Raw genomic sequence first — 6,527 nt, forward strand, 5'->3', positions numbered from 1 at the left:
TTCAATTAAAATTGCAGTGATTGAAGCTGGAAACCTTTTTTTTTTCTTCTTTTTTTCTGAACTTCCTTGCTCTTAACAAGTTGTGCAAAGCACTGAGGCTGAAACAGGCCACCTTCCACAGTCACAAAACAAAAATTTATGTTGCTATATCTGGATACCTAAATCATATTAGTAGTTCATGGTTGCTCATGGCAAATCATTTGATGGGTCTGTAAACTGTTTTAATTCCTACGTGTAACCACAGATTAGCCCTCATAGTAAGGGATGTGGGTTGGTACTAACGAAAAAAGTAGATGCTGAGCAGCATACATTTTGTCCTGCATTTACTTTGTAATCTATGACGGTGAAGCTTACCGTGTATAAATGAAGGATGTACTTGTTACAAGGCCAGTTTCTGTTGAATTGGCTGCTTTAAGGTTTCCAGTGTGCTGCATTTTCTTTTAACTTCTTGTGCCTTAAGGTATTTTCACAGTGCTTTTAATATCATTAAGAATTTGTATAAAGTTGTGAAAGCTTAATAGTATAAGCAGGGCATCCTAAATCGGCCCTGTAATACAAGAAAGTTTCTATAATGTATTACTGCAGGACTATCAACCAGTTCCACCTGCATCTGAAGCTCCTTCTGTTCCATTATAAGGGTGGGTAAAGCTGTAAATGAGGTATTCTTCCTCTACAGTGTGCAAAGCAGTTGTTGAGGTTACTGTTTTCGAGAGGTTCAGTTTCCAGCAAACTGAGCTATTAAGACTGAGGACAAATCACTAGCTTTCCTTGATCATGGCGGACTGCCTGTACACACAGTTTATCTAAGAGGGGGAAAAAAAAATGCTTATCTTAGTGGGAGGAGGGAGGGAAGGAATAAACTCCTTGACCTTCATGTCTTTGGGATTGAAATAGCATTGCCCACACTTCCTAGATCTTTGGTCAGCTACACTCGGCACCTGCTGGGGCCCTGTGCGCACAAGTGCCACAGCCTGCTTTCGCGAGGTTTGGAGCAAGGCTGCTGCTCGCTCGAACGGAGGAATCAAAGGAACGGACGGGAAGTGCAGGTGCTCTAAGGAACTGCCAGAGAGCTATTAATTATAGGGCTCTGATGCAAGAGACCTAAACTGTTGCGTCCCTCTACACTGTGGAGATTTGGAGGGGGGGCTGAAAGCTGCAGGCCTGCGTGTCCTTTGTGGTTGTTGGCACAAACAGCAAACACGTCCAGCTGAAAGCTGCAGGCCTGTTGCTTGGCCTCTGCTGCTAACTGCTACGTGAGGTAGGCTTTTGTGGGGGGAAGATGCTGTAGCCTTAGGATTTTTTTTTTTTTTTTTTTTTTAAGAGTTTTAGTTTAATGACTGTTCTTTGTTCAAAGCAGGATTTTTATTGTGATTTGTTTCGCTACTTTACTTTTCTTTCCCTGCAATCAACGGTCCCTAAAATGCAAAAGCAGTGAATTCCAGCTTCTAACCTACCAGATGAATCTTGGTATCAGTCAGTTAGGAAACCTGAACAAAAGTTAACTGCCCGTGTTCTCTACTGGGAGAGGGACAGGGAGGAAGGTGGGCCTTGGGCTGCTTCAGTCCATGGCTCAGGATGTCTCTTAAGATGCTCCAGGAACTTGTCTTGGAAGACAATTCTAGAGTTTAAAGAAATGCTGCCAGCTCATTATACATCTGTCAGTATATTTACTGTTTCAGAAGCTTTATAATAACTGAAACTTTCTTCCTGAACAGCAGGCAGGCCTTTGCAAAGTTTATTAGTTCTTCATTGGAAAATTACTTTAAAACATAATGAGCTTAAGAAGGCTTGCTTTTTTTTAAAATCAACACTTGCTACTTTGAAACAAAATTCCAGAAGTAACACTAGCTTATCCAATGCAGAATGAGTGAATGATTCAATATTAAAGCTAAAGCAAGTACAATGTTGCACTGTGAACTATGGCAACTTCAAAACTGATTCTCTTCTGTGTTTGCTGACTGTTCAACTTTGGCTTTCAGATTTGTAAGGCCAGAACTGGGTGGTAATGTGTTACATGGAGTCTTCTGTTCAGATCCCCTTGCCTCTCTCCAAGAACCTTCGTATTTTTCTCAGCATCCATATAACAAGATAATTAATATTTTAGTTTTCTGAATTAAGCATTTGTTCAATTGGTATTGGCTGCACAAAGTGCACCGATAATCTTTTCCACTCCAAAGCAATACTTGTTGTTTGCATTGTAGAGATCCTCATGATACAGCATTTACAGATGGTGAATTAAGCTGTCATTGGGATTAATAAATATAGTCATATTACTCATGTAAATGTTCTTGGTTTATTTGTGTTTTTTTTCCTCCTCCCTTGGCGTGTCCTAGAAATGTATTGCCATTAAATTCAGGACCATTATTTCAGATATCTGGGAGGGGGAAACCTTTTGGGCTGAAGGTAAGGGATTGGCTAGATGGCAGTTAAATGTCAGTGGATGGTATGTAATTTAGGATGTGTGTGTATCCAGGACAGACATGCTGGAGCAGATGCAAATCAGTCTAGTTTTAACAAAGCGTGCAGAAAAGTGTACTGTGTAGCAGTGAAGCTTCAATATCCCTTCTAAAACCTGTATCCAGGACTATATGTTTGGCTTCTATGACTTCCTGTGGGGAAAGTCGCAACATCAAATAAGACGTTGGGTGCAACAAGTATTTCCTTTTCTATGGAAAGGAATTTCCTTCTCTAATGCTATTTAATTTCATTAATTATTCCTGCTATAAGACAGTGACAATTGTATAGCTTTATAACAGTAAAGCAACTTGGTTCCATAAATACATAAAATATATACATAAACCTGAAAGCTTTAAGAAAAGGTTACAATTTTTCAAAGTGAAACAGCATCAGCACCACAACAATTGGTGCAAAGTTAGAGGAAGAGAGGGGACTGACTCCTTGAGGGGATTATCTTCCTTTCTGTGAACGGGGGGGAAATCAGGTTGAGTTGATTCCTTGCTTGCTTATGCAATCACAATCACAAAAACCTGGCTATGTACTGAAATCAGACGTACCCCATCTTTTAAATGAGTTTGTAGTCCCAGCAAATAGGCTGAGTAACACAGGGGCATTTTACTAATCCCTTACAAGAAGATCTAAGCCATGGGGGATATTACCTTACTGACTGCTACCAGTGAAATCCCCTTGGCTCATTTGCTGGATGGAAGTTCTTATCTTGGGCTTTAACAGGCAGAGAGGCAAAGGCTGTTTCACACAAGTCATTAAATCAAGATGCCCATTTTTAGAGCTTTTTCTTTTTTCAAGCCAGTTAACAGACAGTACATCAGACAGATACAAAAATGACACGAATTCACTGTTTTATATACTTTGTTTTGCAGAAAGGGAACCAAAGGTATTTTAGCCAGGTGTGATGTGTCTTCCAAAGCAACATACTGAGACTGACTGGTCTCCGTCCCTACTGGTATTGTGGGACTGCCTGGACCCGGCTGCTCGGAATTTTGTAGCACGTTGTACAGAAGGCACGTAGGAAAACGGTTTCACTCTGAACAGCAGACAAGACGCATGCAAACAGTGGGAAAGCACTGGATCTAGCCACACTTCCAAATGGGGAAGTGAATCGAAATGATTAATGTTCCTTGTGCACGACAAAAAATCAGACCGAGCTAGAAAATGTGGTGACAGGCTGATGAGTTCGCCAAAATTATACTGCTGCCTAGAGAATCGTGCCCAAAAAGCAAACGTCTGCCTGCTAAGGCTGTAGGAAGCTACCACTCTTAAAGAACATAGCACTATATAGCCCCCCATGCACTAGTCACCTCCAACTCAAGTAAGTGCAAATATTGTATAGCTCTAAGCATTATTTACTTATTGTTCCTGTGTTGTAAACTAAAAGTTCTTGCTCTGATCAGTCTGCCTTCTTGATAACTCTCTTCAAGGTTAGGACTGCATGAGAGAAGCTATTCAAATCAAACTTCAGAATAAGAAATATGCAATCCAGCAAAGGCCACAGAGATATCAGTTGCTTTAACCACACCAACAAATGCAAAACTGCCATGGAAAGTTTCAAGCAAACTTAAAATAAATTAACATACTTAACTGATTAAGCTAATTAAAGGATTGCAGCACCTGTTATATGAGGAGAGGCTGAGAGAGCTGGGTTTGTTTAGCCTGTAGAAGAGAAGGCCCAGGGGGATCTTATCTGTGTGTGAATACCTGATGGGGGGTAGTAAAGAAGACAGAGCCAGGATCCTCTCAGTGGTGCCCAGTGACAGGACAGGAGGAAATGGATGTGAATTGAAAAACAGGAGAAAAAGCGTCTTTTATTCTAAGGATGGTGGAATACAGGAGCAGGTTGCTCAGAGAGGCTGTGAAGTCATCATCCTCGGAGATACTCAAAACCAAACTGTGGATACAACCCTGAGCAATCTGCTCCAGGTGACCCTGCTTAAGCAGGCAGTTGGACCAGATGATTGCCAGAGGTCCCTTCCAGCCCCAACTACTCTGTGATTAGACAAGAATGGCTTTCTAAAGGAGTTCAACTGTTTTTTGAAGGTCTTTTATCAAAAAATGGGTATTTTCAAAATGTAATGGACTATCCAGACTAGTTTTTAGTGGCCTGCAAATTAGAGCTTTGCTGACCTAATGAAGAAGCCAAACGAAGGGTACTCTGCTCTGGGGTGCCTTAGAGGGAGAGACCGCAGGGCCAAGAGGGTGCACAGGAGTTTGGGGTTTTGGGGTTTTCAGCAGCTGCTGCCGGTTCAGAGGCCCTTGCTCTGGCAGCTGCCCTGGCGTGGGCTGGCTCGCTTGGCTGCTCCCGCCGCACCTGTGTCCCCTCCGCAAGCAGCAGCCGCTCGGGGCTCGCCTGGGCTGTGCCTAATGGGAACCACATGGCTGAAGTAGCTCAGCACTGAACAAACCAGCTTGCTGCTCTCCCCTTTGAATATCTACATCTTAATATAGCTCAAATGTGGGAGGAAGCGGCTGCTGAGGCTCTTCAAGGTCAAGAGGTAAGAAAGTTTGTGTTTGCTGTTAGATACATAAAATAAATGCAGGGATTTTAATGTAAATGAGCAATATTGCTTTTCCTTTTCTCTTGCCCCACTCCCCTGCTCTGCTGGTCTCCAATTCCATCCAATGCTTTCTTCCTTTTAAAGATTTGGTTTGTGGGGATGCTGATAAGATACGATGGTGCTGCCTTTTCTCATGGCTTGTGTGAACCCATGGAGGAAGTGGGATGATCATAAATGGCTGAAGTTAAGGGGGTGCTCTGCAAGGTTTCCAAGGGGGGTGGGGGAATGAAAGAAGCAGCCTGTTCATAAGCTCTGCTTCCCTGAAGCAAGATAATAAAACTTCCTCTTTTGCGAGGAAGGTTTGTGTGGGAATGTTTCCCTCAGGCCCAGGACAACGAAAGGTTAGAGCTAGGTGCAGTGGTGGTGCAGTCTTCAGGGATTTGTGAAGCCAGGCTTGGGATATCACGAGCCTCTGCTCAAGATACGGGTTGGTGGTGAGGAAGGTTTCCTTGACATCTGGGCACCTCCCAACCACAGGAAATCCCAGGCTGATGAAGTGCACAGTGGTGACAAACTGAAGGTGACCTGCAGTATGGGCCTGATACGTGAATTCACAGCACAGAAATAGGGAGGCACTGAACGGGCTGGCATTGCAGCGGAGCTGTTGCTCTCAAAAGCCGCTGCTTCTCTGGAGTCTGGTAGGAGTCAAAGCTGCAGCGGGGGAAGTGCAAATTGATAGGTGTAATGTGGTTGGTTTGGCTTTTCCTCCTTGACTCTTTGATTTCCAAAAGCCAGAGGCCCTGTGCTCTGCGACAGCAGGCAGCTCGGAGATCGCCTCAGCTCCCAGGCGGTCCGTTTGCAAGGTGGGCAGCAGGAGCACAGGATGGCGTTTTTAAATCTCAAGCTTTGTGTTTTGTTGTGAAACCTTATAGCAGTGATTACCATCTTAAAGCTGGGTCGCACTGTCTCTCCTTGACTCACCGTAATCCCTCCCCAGTGCATTGGGCACACACAGGTTGGATCAGGTTGTGCAGGCAATGTTCACCCTGGGCAGCATTTTGTGAATCCCACACTAAATCTCACGTGTTTTTTTTTCTTTCTAAAAGCAGGGTTTTTAGAGAAGCATTTGCTGCGGCACTTTAGTTCTTTCCTTTGTTTGCTTTGGCAGGGGCTCTGCAGTTGTTTATGCTTACTCAAAAAGTCACGTCACCTAGTTTGGTGGGTCACTGTAGAGCAGAAAAATGCTTGCTGGTCTCTAACAATCCTTTGCACTAGCTCTCCCTTCGTCACCTCATGCTTGTTACTCATGAAAGGTTTTGCACCGCCTGTGCCTTTGGTGGATTTCTAGGACTCTCGTTTGGATGTTGAGATGGAGTAAAACCGGAGTTGAGTGGTGTAAGCTCTAAGCCTTCATGATCTATGTCTTGTTTAAGCTGGTAAATGCTCTGTCCATTGTGGTACCTCTCCCAAACCCATGTTTGGTAAATGCTCTGCCCATTGTGGTACCTCTCCCAAACCCATGTTTGATAGTGCTTATATGGGACACTGGTGTATCCT

This window comes from Rhea pennata, chromosome 2 (genome assembly GCF_028389875.1).
Source record: "Rhea pennata isolate bPtePen1 chromosome 2, bPtePen1.pri, whole genome shotgun sequence".
In the NCBI taxonomy this organism is placed as follows: Eukaryota; Metazoa; Chordata; class Aves; order Rheiformes; family Rheidae; genus Rhea; species Rhea pennata.